This window comes from Pteropus alecto, unplaced genomic scaffold (assembly GCF_000325575.1).
Source record: "Pteropus alecto unplaced genomic scaffold, ASM32557v1 scaffold3, whole genome shotgun sequence".
NCBI lineage: Eukaryota > Metazoa > Chordata > Mammalia > Chiroptera > Pteropodidae > Pteropus > Pteropus alecto.
Window position 1 is genome coordinate 10,681,977 of NW_006442484.1, and position 15,324 is coordinate 10,697,300.

The window sequence follows — 15,324 nt, forward strand, 5'->3', positions numbered from 1 at the left end:
CAATGGGCTTGGGTGTGGTGCCTTTTTAGGTGCAACACAAAAGACATGGCCTATGAAGGATTGATAACCTGACCTACATTTAAAAAAATAAAACAAACAAACAAACAAACAAAAACTTTGCTCTATAAAAGACAATCTCAAGAGAATGAGAAGATAAGCCACAGACTGGAAGAGAATATTCGCAAAAGAGACATCTAATAAAGTGCTGTTATCTAAAAAACATAAAGATCTCTTAAAACAATGATAAGAAAACTAACAATCCTATTAAAAAATGAGGCAAAGACTTTGAGAGATACCTTACCAAAGGATATATACAGATGACAAATAGGCATGTAAAAAGATGCTCCACATCATAAGTCACCAGGAATTGTTAATCAAGACAACAGTGAGATACAACTACACACCTGTTAGAATGGCCCAAATCTGGAGCACTGAAAACTTCAAATGCTGGCGAGGATGTGGAGCACAAGGAATTCTCATATTTTATTGTTGGGAATGCAAAATTTTACAATCACTTTAGAAGGCAATTTGGCTTTTATTTTTCTACAAAACTAAATATAGTCCTACCATACAATATAATAATTGTTCTTGATATTAACCCAAAGGAGTTAAAAACGCTTGTCCACACAAAAACCTATACGTGATGTTCATGTGAAAGAAAGCAATCTAAAAAGTCTTCGCATTGTATGATTTTTAACTACATGACTTTTTAGAACAGGCAAATTATGGAGGCAATAAAAAGTAAGTGGTTTCCAAGGACAAGAGGGGAAGAGATGAGAGTTGAATAGGTAGGGCACAGAGGATTGTTAAGGCAGTGAAAATACTCTGTGTGGTATTATAACAATAATACCTTATGTGATATTATAATGATGGATATACGTCATTATACATTTGTTGAAACCCATTAAATATACAACACTAACAGTGAATTCTAAGATAAACTATGAACTTAGGTGATTATGATGTGTCAATGTAGGTTCATCCTTGGGGAAAAAATGTACTATTCTGGTGAGTGATGTTGATAATAGGAGAAGCCATGCATGTGCAGGGTCTGGGAGTATATGAGAAATCTTTGTACCTCCTTCCTTCTCCATTTTGTTGTAAACTTAAAATTGCTTTAAAAAATAAAGTCCAAAAATTTAAAGATAGGAGTCCAAAAATCAGAATAGCTTCAGGAACATATTTATCCAAATATTAAGAATACTTTTATGAAGATTTTCATATCAAATGTAGTTTTAAAAATAAACGTATACATTCTTCTAGAAATATAATTTTTTCTCTCTCTTACCTTATTAATTTTTGTTCATAAGCAAAAATAATTTTATTAAATTTATAGATTTAAAGAAATATAAGTTTCTGATGGTCAGGACATTATCATGAATAACACTAAAAATAACATCTCTAATTTATTGAGTACTGAGTATATGATAAAACAACTTTTTATACATTATTCCTTTTAATTTTTTTCTCAATTCTTTGAGGATGAATTTATCATCCTTATTTTTCAGATGAGGGATTTGATACTTAAAAATGTTAAATAATACGCTTGAGTGACACAAATGGCAAGTGGAACAACTCGGATTACAGCTGGGGAATCAACTCTGGATTGCATGTGCTAAACCACCACACTCTACAGTCTTCATCTATAATATACTTTTGAATGCATTTGTATATCCTCTCTATTTTTTATAAAAGATTTGGATTTTAGAGATCATCCAGCATATTGGTGATGAACACTATCAATTTATGAACAATGGAAAAAGAGGACAACAAAGGCAAACAAGTTAAAAGGTCATGTTACACTGAGTATGCACATAAATCCCTCATATTTTAATAAGGACAAAGATATTCCAATATAAGATCATGCCCACTAAATGTTAAATGTTTGAAAAATATATTAGAGTGAAGGGAAGGTCACAAGTAGACATTTTTGTTGTTGTTGATCCCATCCTCAAACTCATTCCAGCAGTATCATTGTTGCTTTGCCCCTTCTATAGACAATTGTCTTCTAGTTCTAAAAGAATAGTCAGCAGCAACGGAGTTTCTCTTTTACAAAATCTGTCCTACCTATAAAGAAATTTTAAAACATCCCCAGCAATCTTATTATTCGGTCAAGGAGTTCACCACGTAGTATAAACTGATTAGATCATGTAGGGGCCCTTTTTAACACCCCCTCCCCCATCACCTAGTGCAGTGCCCTAAGTATAATAGATCCTTAATAAATTCTTCTTCATTTGATCAAGATATCGTTAGTACAGCAACAGGAAAAAGAACCAAGTCAATTTAATAGCTCATATGTATTTTATAAAAAACTAGAAAAAACTGAAATGAAGTAAAAGACTGTGGAAAAAGAAAAAAAAAGACACCAGTAATTCTAATTCCTTCCATTAGCAGATATTATGCATGCAGAGTCTTATAAAATACTTGGTTTTGTTTTATTTTTTGATTTTTACTCTCTAGATTTTTTTGAAATTCAAATGCCATGTGAAGAAGCCTTAAGTATCTGCTAGATGTCTGAGACATGAGGTCCCAATTGATCCCATTACCCCGACTGAATGCCAGACATCTGGGTGAGGCCATCTGAGATCTCCTCCTGAGCCCAGGTGAAATGAGGCTGGCCTTTGGCACATCTTAAGGCATCATTTGATGTTCAGCTGTTTTATAATAACAGAGTTCGCACTGTAGACATGTATCTATTTTTTAAAATTTTCATCACAATACTATTCGAAGCAATATTCATTGATCAAGTGAATAACGAAGAATTTTACTAATGTATTAAAAGAGGTCACATAAAATGAACAAGATAATGACCAAATGAACTGAAATGAGCATTTTAAACAATTAACAATATGTTTATTCATATATACTCCTAGTTCATTGAGCATAAAAATCTACCTGCTTGTAAGAAGAATCATATCCTTTCATGATATCCCACATTACTAATTTGCACTGGAAATTATAAATGCTATATAAGGGAAACTGTATGTCATCAATCAAGAAATATTGATTATTCCCCTACTATCCTCTCTACAAGCACAAGCTCTTGTATTCCTGTCCATTTCTGTATCACTTGGCCGTTGTGAAGCAAAACCAGGATCCTCAAACCCAGGCAATGTATGCTTCTAACCTAGTCTTCAAGGTAGTAGTGAACCTGGGATACTAGGAGAAGTACACTTGACCAGAAATCAACATACTTGGTTTCAATCTCAAAGCTTTCAGCAAGTAATTGAGTGATTCTAGAATTGGCATCTATTTTTTCTGCCCCTGCATTTTTTTCACTCACAGTTTGAGAGGTAAGTGATGTGACAATGAAATTTAGCATTTTAGAACTAAACAGCACAGATAAAGTTTATTAACTGCAACAATAGCTATTTCATTTTCTATACTTAAGAGAAGACTTGGATTAGCTTATTCTATTTTAGCTTCATCTGTCAGGAAAGTAAACTATAGCAACCATATGGATTTGACATTCAAATAAGTTTTATATTTTCTCCTTTCTTCTACTTGGCTTTTCATTATAATTCATATTTTTCCAGATCTTGATTTTTAGATTTTTTCTTTTTATTTTAGGTGTTTTTGTTTATTTTGTTATATGCATTATTTATAAATGACTCTAAGTCTTTTATGAAAAAATATAGTAAATAAAATTTTAAAACAAACATGCATATAGCACATACTCGTTGCAGGAGAAAGAATAGACTATATGCCTAATATAGCTTTAAGATACTATGAACTATCTGGTCAGTTTTTGGATTTTAGTAGTCATTATATATACTAAAGCAATTTTCGCTTTCAATGTATGTGCTATGGACTATTAATGTGCTATGGAGGCACTCAGGTGCCTTTCTGAGTTGCTTTGAAGAAAAAATATTCCCCGGACAACAGTGACATAATATTCAATGGTTTCATTATCTTTATAATTCTATTTATTCATAGCCTTGGTCACTCAATTACTCCTCATCCTTTATTAAATTTTTCTTATCAATTGAACTATTAGTTATAGATGATAGATAGATAGATAGATAGATAGATAGATAGATAGATAGATAGATAGATGATAGGTAATCTGTCCAAATGGCTCCAAGCAAATTCAATATAATCAATTAGAGCAAATGTACAAAGGGATTATAAATTTTTGGAATCCAAATGGCATATGAAGAAGCCTAAGCTGCTTCTAGATATTAGACAGAAAATATTTGCTAGATATTGGAGACAAGGGGCTGCAGTTTTTTCTATCACTCCAGCCAAATGCCAGGTACATAAATTAGGCATGTTACCCACATCAATGGTCAAACGGGCCTCTTATCCTTTCTATAGTGAGGTTTCTGTTTTAATTTTAAAGTAAAAAACAATTATTTTCTAAGATCTTTAAGTCTGTGAATACAGAGACGTAAACCATCCACAAAATACACAAGTAATATTGGCTCCATTTCTAATATTGATGATCAAATGCAAAGTAAAAGTAATGTGAACTAAACAAAACTTGTTTCAGAATGGCAATGACACCAACATCACAAAGATAAGCATCTATTATCATCACTGAATCTATTACTTAAACAAGTAAATGTTTAAAGTACTTGACTCATTTCACTTTTTAAATAAGTTTTGTGTACTTCCTTGCTATTTTATATAACTTGGCACATTTTGTATACTCTCTTGTTATTTTATATAATTGTATTTAGTGAAAATTCAGTCTTTGGAAAGGTCCTTAAATAATATTGCTCATTAATGACTGACCATAGCACTTATAATCCAAATGAATATTACACTGTAAGATTTTTCCCCCCTTTTCATGAGAAACTTATTTATTTTTTAATAGAACATTTTCATTAATTTTATCTGGCTTATTTCTTTGTTTATGTATTTCCTGCAGTTAAAACTAAACTCTGCCCTCCTAGATAATGCTCACCAAATTATATATGACAGTGCTGATGTAGTTCCTCGTTGGCATGCTGCAACCTGCTTCGTTAATGAATATTTTTAAGCTTCTTTGAAGTCTTGAATATGAAAATAGAATAAAAATGTGATTACTGTCACTATAGCACTGCCAAATTTGTTAATGAGGCAATATTCTTTATTTTGTCTTGGGCCAAATTTGATGGTTGTTTTGCAAACAGCACAAAGCGATGATTAATGCACGTAAGCTAAGCTTCTCAGCTTTATGTTGTGGATGTTTTTTATGTAGATTTATTCAACATTTTCCCCTTAGTGTTTGGGAGGAATCAAATTTCATAGCTTCGACTATTTCATTTGTTCAGTACAGGTCCTAAAAGTAGGTAAAATGGAGGCAAAAAACCTCCTCAAGGAATAAGTATACTCTCTTATATGTTGTCATAAAATACTTTTTTCAATGGCATTTGTCATCTAAACTGGATTTACTAAAATCCTGAAATCCCATTATATACAATAATTTTCGTCTTTATTAGTGCTGAATTCTCTAAGTTACTGAGCATGGTCTCTTCTGCCTAATTCAAAAGATCTCAGTATCCCAAAGTCTACAGAAAAGTTCATGGACAGCACAGGGAACTCCTGCCAGTGAGTTACCTCTTAAGTTAGTTACCTCTGAAATCAATTATAAATTACATTTTTTTATTTTGTTTTCGGTCAAGTATTTCAGTTACCACAAAGACACCCGCCCACCCATTCACTTCCATGGAGGCTATATTTTACAATATTTAGAATCATGTTTAATTTTATTTCTTACTATAATTTAAACTTTTCAATTTACACTTCAAAATTATTTGAGAATTATGCAAACTGTTTGCTTTTTTAGTGAGAAAAAGTTATATTTCAAATGTAAAGATACCAATTTATTTCAATCCCTAATATCCCCCTGAGACTGCTAAGTTGAATAGTTTTAAGAGTTTAGATAAATTGGTCAGATAGGTTTATAATAGAGTGCTAAAGAGAACTGAGGTGATCTGTGAGATGATGACAATAATAATATTAATAAGGTCAGGTAGTTTATTGAGCAGAAAACTAGTGAAATAACAAAAACATTAATCATTGCTAGATAGTAAATTCCTTGAGGATGAGGACCATATCCTATAAAAACATTTACCGCTCGTGCCCTACCTATACTATGGTTAAGTGGTCAGTAGATACATGTAAACTTCGGTTTAATGGTCAGAGAGAAGTAGAAAAAGAAACATATGTCAAAAAAAAAAAATGATAAAACAATTTACCTATAAAGTGATCTACTATTTGAATCATCTTTTGAAACCAAAGTAAATGAATAATTCAGTAATCTAGACAAGAAAATTATTAGCCAAACTGCCACTAACTCCTGGGAAGAAGAATAATGTACTTTCCTGGTAAATCTTGTTTTTTCCACATGGAAATATCAGGCATATATGATACAAATGAAGGATTACTTGGTCAAGTACATTTTGTTTTTAAGAAAATGGGTATAGTCTACGGCCATGCCACACTGAACGAGCCCAATCCTATCTGATCTCCGAAACTAAGCAGGGTTGGGCCTGGTTAGTACTTGGATGGGAGACCACCTAAGAAGACCAAGTGCTATAAGTGTAAAAAATTCGAAAAAAGGGATTATAGGCAACAAGGTCCTTGCGATCTGTGAGGTCAACCAAGGATTGCCTCGCCTAAAAAAAAATGAAAATAGGTATAGAATGGATCTTTTACATTGTGTCTACATAAAATGAATTCAGCTGTCTTAAGTGGATTCAGCTAATCAGCCTATTACTTTCTTCCCACTTGGTAAATGTCTGACTAAATTATTTTAACGTGATCTTGATGTTGTTTCTTATTTTAAAGTTTTTATTGATTAACTTATGATTTTTTTGTCCTTAAAGTTTTTAGTAATGTTATTTTTACTTTATTTTCTAAGCTTGGAACAAGTAAAGGAGTGAGATATACAGATAATCGATAGCTTTCTCTCAAGATCTTTCACTATTAAACATGGCCAAATAGGCTTTGCAATTGTAATGTTTTTTTCCTTAAATGTTCACGTCGAGTCATAGATACACATAAGCAAATAGAGGTAGGGAGACAGGAGAAAAATACTTGCAAATACGTGCAAAGAAAGAGAGGAAGAAATAGCCTGGTCATTAAATAGTTAGGCATTAAACGAATGCATCTGATTTTGTTAAACTTTTTAGCAAATACTTAAACTATAGTAACTCTTAAATACAAGCCAAGTAGTAATTAACATACAAAGAACAGAGATTATAATACCAACAGTCTGGGGTTTAAGGAAATTTCAAAACTAATCAGCTAATAATAATCATAATGGTAAAGACAATAATCTTGTTAATCACGATGCTGACGATAATAATGAGAATTTTTTGGGTCTGGCACAGGCAAGTCTATCTACATGCTTTAAATTAATTAATTTAATTTAAATGTCATAAAACTCTTATTAGGTCAGTAAAACTCCCATTAGGTTAGTTAAATGATTGGGCTACAGGTAACAGTACTGATCATGGCCCAATCATAACTTGTTTTGTTGTTGTTGTTGTTGTTTATTTTAATATTTTTTAAAAAATACTGTTCGACTTCTTATTTTGTTAAACTGGAACTGAGGCCTTGGGCCTGGAGCCCAAGGATGTTAGGAAACATCTGTAGCCTGGATTTAATGTCCTGTGTGAACGTCAGGGGAATCCAAGGCTAACAGTCCAAAACCAAAACTCTCAATTATATGGACTAGTTAAAGAAATGAATCGAAGATTTGGGACTCACTAGGTCTGAGAAATGAGGGGTGTCAGTGTCTGTGTCAGCACTAAGAGGTTCAGAGCAAGCAGAAAGAAAGCTAGATCTGGAAGAATTTCATGAGTCAGAATATCAGACACTTGTAATGCTTTGCATACACGGCAATACTGTGGTCATAAGGAGAAAAGTTTTTAAAAGGAGAATAAAGCAAACCCATGTAGCTAAAAGAGGGTATTGATGGTACTTACTCTACTTACCCAAAGACTTATTGTAGAAATCAAAGAACAAAGGATATGTAAAAGCAATTTTTAAACATAGATACATAGCATATAAACATACAGGTATTTTTTTCTAGAATTATTCATACAAAATTATACTGAGTTCTTAAAGCTAGAGTCATGTGTTTGAAAATGTATCATTCTAAAAGTTGTCTATGTTTAAATGAGGAAATTCCTGATGCTACTTCTCTTAAGGTTTGCAGTTATAAACATTAAGTACATCATACATATATTTGATAGGTTGATTTTACATGTGACTTAGTCATTTCTTCATCTAACATTTTTAAAGGCACTTATTTTTGCTCTTCCCTTCCTCATTCTCAATGGCAAAGACAGCCGTTCAACATAGTAAAATTATATAACAGCCTCTGTCTGGAGTATAATTTTAGTCTAACCAGCAGTCTTTTATCATAATCATGTTCCCCATGGAATCTCAATTCCATGTTCCCCATGGGATCTCAAATCATTGACATTATTAAAATGCATTAAAATATTTTTAATTCTATATGGCCTCAACTTCTTTCACAAACTATGAGTTTTATAAATTGTTTTATTAACAGGTGAACTTTGTGTTTTCCTCTTTAAGACCCTTAATTTAAGCAAACAAAAAGAAAGTACAAGTAGGCCAAAACCTATCTTTGTCTATACAAACGTTTCTACTGTTTCTCTTCATTCAAATACTTTGAACTCTGAGCCTATTAAAAAAATAGTTGAAGAAAATATATCTAATACAGAAAAGATAAAATTTGGCTTGAATGTCATAATTACTTAACGTAGGCAGGAAGCATCAACAAGTGGGTAGGCTAGGAAAAATAGAAGAATAGTTTAAAACTGAGGCAAATTAAACAGCCCATTTCCCCATCTAAATGTGGAAGCCGGCCCTCACTGCCGTAGTTTTCGTGACTTATGGGACTATGAGCTCAGTATAATCAAAATATCTCATGCTTCAAGAGAAAGCAGAAATCCAGATTACCCTATAGAAATTAATATTTTAAAGAGTGCGGCATAACATTATGACTAAGGAGAACATGACTGTAAATCAGTTTTCTTGGGTTTGAATCCCAATAATACTACTGACTTGCTATCTGTCCCTCAGTTTTATTATTAAAAATGGGATAGTAATAGGGTAATAAAATTCTATTTTATAGAGATACTATAAGTACCAAATGAGTTAATATTTGTAAAACATTAAAAGATGACTGACACATAGTAAGCACTGTATAATGATAACTAAATCAAAACGTCAATCAAACTTTAAAATGCAGAGTAGGGACATCATTGTATCAAAGAAACAAAGTATAATTATAAATTTCATTTAAGCTACATGATATGAATTTCGAACCTCTGATTTAGGGGAACGTACTAACCTGATACCTGGGAGTGGGGAAGAAATCTTATCCTGTGTTACTTCAGATGAGATGGAACTGAGATCAGTGAGTAGAAGTCAGAGGAAAGTCTAATTTGAGTCATGATCAGAAGCTACTTTCTACCAATTAGATGTGTCTAAACGTAGAATGAACTGCCTAAAAAACTAGTGAGTTCCCTGTCACTGAATGTGGCTCAAGCACAAACTATAAGATAAATTATCTTTTGGAGATGTGATAGAATTTCTGTAGTGGGTAAGCCTTTAGAAAAATGAACTGTAAAATGCTTTCCAACCCTAAAGTCGTGAATCTAAGATGACAAATACCAGAGAATCCTGGCAAATAGAATGCACGGCAACTGGAAACACTGCTGGCCCTATCAATAACCCACAAGCAGTAGTCAGTTACAGCAGTTACCACGGAGGCAGAAGGGAGGGAGGTAGCAAAGGATAACTGTAGGTGTTTTTTAAGACTCAACGAAGGTCCACTGTGGGGGTATGGAAAACCTATAGCCCCAAAAGGTTGCTGATATCAGAACCAGGTGCACAGTCAGATGAGGGGGAAAATAGAGCAAAATGACTGGAAGGGCAACTTGCCAAATAACGCCAACAACCTCTTTCTGTCCTTCTCTTTAGCCCCTACTTATAAGATAGCTATGGCTCTGTAGCACTCTGAAGAGGCTGCTTGGTTTCTGACAATTATAAATCTTTTCCCTCAAGTAGAAATTGATGGTGGGTGAATGGGAGGTAGATTGGGGTGATAGAGGATTGACAGAATGTCATCAAGATAAATGGTCAACCACAATTTTGCCAAGGGCAAGTACTACATCTTGTCTTCATTAAGAGTTGAAAGAATCTATTTGTATATACATTCTCCTATCCCTTCCCCTCCACACACACAGAAAGCAGAGAACCATACTAGAGAGAAGGTTTTATTTGTCTAATTTTCAGAGTTTACTTTAGCAAGGCCAGTCCTTTCTGAATAGCCTTTTCTACCAATGCAGTTATTAAAAAGGAGACAATTTTTAAAGTCAATTAAGTTGCTTTTACTCTGACATGTCTGACATGTTTTAATTTCAAATACAAATTTTTTGTTTCCCAAAGGTTCAATTTTCAAAGATTAGGTACCAACCCTAGTGGATTTTATTAAACAAATATATTACCAGTTGATATTTCCTATTATTTACCTACCATTTTCCTGAAAATTTTACAAAATTTCTTATTCTAAAACAATACTTATAACTTTTCTAAATTTTACAGACTTTTAGAACTTGGAGAATTTTAAAGAATCAGCCCATGTTTAAAGATGAAAAGGTGAAAGCCAGAGAAAGAGCTAATCCAAATTATAATGGCTAGTAAGTGGCAAAACTACGCATTTGACCCTAAATTTTCTGATTCTCAGTCTAGTATCTTCTCTACGCCACAATAGCAACAAAAATGTCTCTAATGACTCACACATTAGCTGAGCTTCTAGTAGAGTCTGCAACGTTGAATTTAGTGTTGGGGATACAGTAGAGTAGCTTCCTGACCCCAAGATTTGTCCAAGCTAAAAGGTGAAACTGAATAGTCTTCAAAGGAATTAATAAGATATGTTAAGAGCGGCTACCATAGTCTGTTGAATAGAAAGGAATTCTGGGAAAGGCTAGATTTAAATTATAAAGTGATGAGTCGCAAACAATTATGTTATGTGAAAAGGCAAAAAAGAGATATTATGACCTTTTAATTTTTTTCAACAATTGGTATATAATAGTCATTGCATTCTTATTCCATAAACATCCAACAATTATTTCTTGAGCACTTGCTCTGTTTAATGTGCACTGCTCGGTGAAGAGGGGGATAGAGAACAACAACAAATAGATAGGTCTCTATTCCTCTGGAACTTTATTTCAGCGGAGAGGAAGATAGACAACTAACATAAATAATTAAGCAAGAAAAAACAATAAAGATAGGAGTCGTGCCGAACATACAAATGCAGTGATAAAACAGAATGACTAGATAACTACATTATTTTGATGGTCAAGAAAGCTCACTTTGAGAAAGCAATTTTTAAGTTCCAAATCATAAAGAGGAGTCAGCCATGCAGAGATCAGTGGAGAGCATTCTGGCATAGACAAAAGCTGGGACAAATATCCTGATGTGTGTATGAGTTTGGCATGTTGATAAACATAAAGAAAGCTGATGGAGCCAAGTGCAGGAGGTAAGATGAAAGCAGAGATATGTTAAGATGGATAAGTCATCAGAGAAAAGATTTTAAAGGGCCTTTTGAGCCAGGGTAAGATGTTTGGATTTTATTATTGATGTGTGGATAGTTGTGTGTATATGTTTGTATAGGATGGGTGTGGGGGGAAGATTCTGTGTTTTAAGCAAGAGAATGACAAGACCTTTTAAAAGATCACTCTGGTATATAGTGGATGTAATTAATGTGAGATGAAAATCTTGAGAGCCAGAGAGGCTGGTTAAGAGCAAGAGAAGAGGGCAATTTGGTCGAGAGCAGTGGTTCTCAATGAGAGGGAGGGAGGAGTATTGCCCCTCAGGAGACATTTTCAATGTCTGGAGACATTTTCGATAATCATAACTAGGAAAGGAAAGATTGCTACTAGAATCTAGTGAGTAGAGGCCCAGGCTGCTGGTCAATATTCTCCAGTGCACAAAACAGCCCCCACAAAAATAATTATCTAGTGTTAACAGACACAACTTTGTGGATATAAAACCTGTGCAATCTCGTGGGTCCCAGCTCACAGATAAAAGGTAGCCATACTGTATTTATTGCTCTGCTGTCACTCCCTTAAAATTCTTAATAATTTTATCTTGAACTTGATTTGTGAGTGAATTCCATTGGGACTATAAAGTATGCCTGTAAGTAGAAGTAATATGTGCAACAAGCATGCCCTTTATTCTTTGCTGGCCCATGGACACACAGGTTTGCCATACGTGATGAGCACAGAGTTCCAGTGGTTCCATGAGCTGTGGAATTTTAGTAAGACTCAAAATGAGTACAAGGCAGTCATATTATATCTCTGATTGAGTAAGCAGATCCTGAGAGCTTCAAGTGAAGACACTTTCTGTTTGAAATTGTTTTCAATGCAGAAAGAAGGCAATGACTTTAGTCTAAACAATATGCATGACAAAGGAAACTTAAATGCCCTCTCTTACTCACTTTACTCTCCTGCATCAGCAAAAAACTTATTTGAAACAATATTGAAGCACACGGAAAGGAAGATAGGACTATCCTTTTTCCTTTTTTTCCCTTTTCTTATTCAGAATTAATTTAGATTGTGCACATATCAAGAAGGGAAATAAAAGTAGTTGATATAGTTTTATGCAGCATTTTCACTGTTCTGATAACAAAATACATATGCATGCACAGGCTATGAAATAGTAATTGTGTAATTTTGAAGATTCTGCATGTGAGTTAAATATTCTTATATTTGCATTTAAAACTGGCATTAAACAATATAAAGACAAATGACAAAATTCATGCTAATAATTTAACATTTTAATTTTTTCTTTACTAGAAAGACATTGAATAGAAAATTAACATCATGACAAGAAAAGAGAGAGATTACAGAAGAAAGAAAAAAACTTCATACTTTAGTATCTTTAATGTGACATTTTTCCTGCATTTTGAACAAAAGACTCCACATTTTCATTTTGCACCAGGCCCTGTAAATTATGTATCTTATTCCGGCTCCAAACATCAATAATGTCTAGGTTGAGAATTCCTGTTCTAGGGAGTGTCAGGGAAGATGAAGAAAAGTGAACAGAGACAAGATTTGTTCTGGCATTAAAGTTAACTGGACTTTCCAATAAAGGCAATGAGCAAAGGTGAGAGACCAAGGATAGCTAGTGTGGGGCTTAAGTAGCTGGCAAAATGGAAGGAAATCATGTGATGATGTATATCAATAAATTTAATCCTTACAACAATGATATAAAATGTATGTAATTTTTCTTATTTTATGAAGGATGAAACTGGTTGTCCCAAATCCTAAAGCTAGTAAAGGTCAAACCCAGAGTTAAAATCCGAAACCTTTGGAGTTCACAGAGAGTAAGTCCTGCTGGCTACTTTGTCTCCCAAAATTAGAGGGAAGCAGCAGGCTGATGAGGCTCACCTACAAATCATGGAGCAAATTGCAAATGAAAGCCAGTGAAACAGAGCAAAGAACTTCATTCCTTTTCTACTCTCATGTGTGGATTTTCCTGCTCTGCTGGTGATGTCAGTAATGAATATTCCTTTCAATGGGTCTTGTCAATTTATCTGTCTACCAATATTGCATAATATCTTAGAGCATAGTTATAGAAATTGAGAAATATGAGTGTATAAAACAGAAAGTATTTGCTGTGGTTTTTCATTATATTATGTTCTGTATTTTATATCATTCATATTTTTCTTTATAAACTCCTTGTCAAATATTTGAACAGTCATTTACTTTATCTTTAGTTTGCAAGAATACTGAATATAGTATCAAAAACCTAAAAAAGATCACCTATTCTACGCTATAAAAATTCAAAGAATATAAATACATTGGAATTTGTGAAAATTCATTCTAAAATGTCATATCCCATTAGACATACAATGATGTTGAACTTTACAGCTTTAAAAATTTCCTTGTCTATTTTTTCTTATTTATACATATATCTATTTGAAAATAATTGACATTCTAATTAAAGTATCTCTTTAAATTATACATGAATCCCTTCTACTAGAAACAATAAAATAGCATATGACATAGAAATGTATTTATGCCAGGAATTTCAGTAATTCAATTGTGCAGTAATGAATGTTTCATTATTTAACGTATGCTAATTCCTTAACTGTCTCCACCTGCTTATTTAGATAACCAGAGCCTGAATTTTTCTCTGAATATTTGGATCAAGTTCTAGTAAACTGAGCTGCCTTACTCCTTTTCTTCTTCTCAAACTTTGTTATTTCTCATCAAGCACATTGCTGAAAATTTGGGCTGAACTTACTAGTTTCTCAAACGAGCTTTCACTGTCCCAGGAGGCAAAGTAAGATTTATTCCAAGTCAGAGCCGAAATAAAGATATTCATTTTAGTTGTGCAATAAGCTGAAGAAAAAAATTCTAGCAACTTGCATATGGTGCTCACTATGCCATGTTGTAATTTATTCATTTACGTGTCTGCTCTCCCATTAGGCTGTGAGGTTTTTGTGAGTAGGTACTGTCTCATGCCTCTCTGTTGTCTTTCCTTTATAGCATACTGCCCACAGTAGGGCTTCAATAAATATCTGGTAAATGAATGAAGACTGAAGAGAAGTATTATATCACTGGCACAAATAACTCCCAAACCTTTGATACTTACTTCTGACTCGGGGTCATTGAGATTAAAATGAATTAAAGGAAAACTACAAAATTAAAATTTATATCACAAAGCCACTCTTTCTAACAATGCTTTCATAGAAGAATAAGATTAAGATCCAGATTATAGGCTAGTTATGCCTCAATGTTTTTGTTTTTGTTACTGTTGTTTTATAAAGATGTGACTTTGGGGACTATTTTATCTGGCATATTACTGCCTCCTCTCCAGTAATACAAGGAGTAGTTAGTAATTTCTCTTTTGGAGTCAAAGTGTCCAAGATCAAAAGCCTGCTTCTCCATTTACAAGCTAGGTTGCAGGAGACAAGTTGACAATACAAAGCCTCAACTTTCTCCTGCAAAATGTAGACAATAATAAAATATATATCATAAAGGTATGTGGTTTCCAAAATTTAAAAATAAGTGTTGAATATAGTTCTAGAAATATACTAAGAACTTAGTAAATGTTAACTCTTATTAGTGTGATGAGTTAGCTTTTTCATCTTTCAAGTTTCAAAGTGAACTCTACCCTCTTTATTAGGTCTTTCTTAGAACTTTTCCAACCACTTTAATTTATCCTTTTCCTAATGTATATAGCACATTTTGATTTCAAATGACTTGGGGCATCTTAGAATTTTCACAACATCCTGAATTTCTTTATAATTGTTTCATTGGCATAAGTCGTGTTTCTTTAACATTC

The 15,324-nt window shown here is 33.3% G+C and overlaps 1 protein-coding gene and 1 pseudogene across 3 annotated transcripts in view; one reads left to right on the forward strand and one right to left on the reverse strand.

The window, feature by feature from the left end:
* DPP10 (dipeptidyl peptidase like 10) overlaps window positions 1-15,324 on the reverse strand; it is a 1,220,852-nt gene that overhangs the window by 786,444 nt on the left and 419,084 nt on the right. The window lies entirely within an intron of this gene.
* Window positions 6,413-6,531, forward strand: LOC112470817 (annotated as a pseudogene).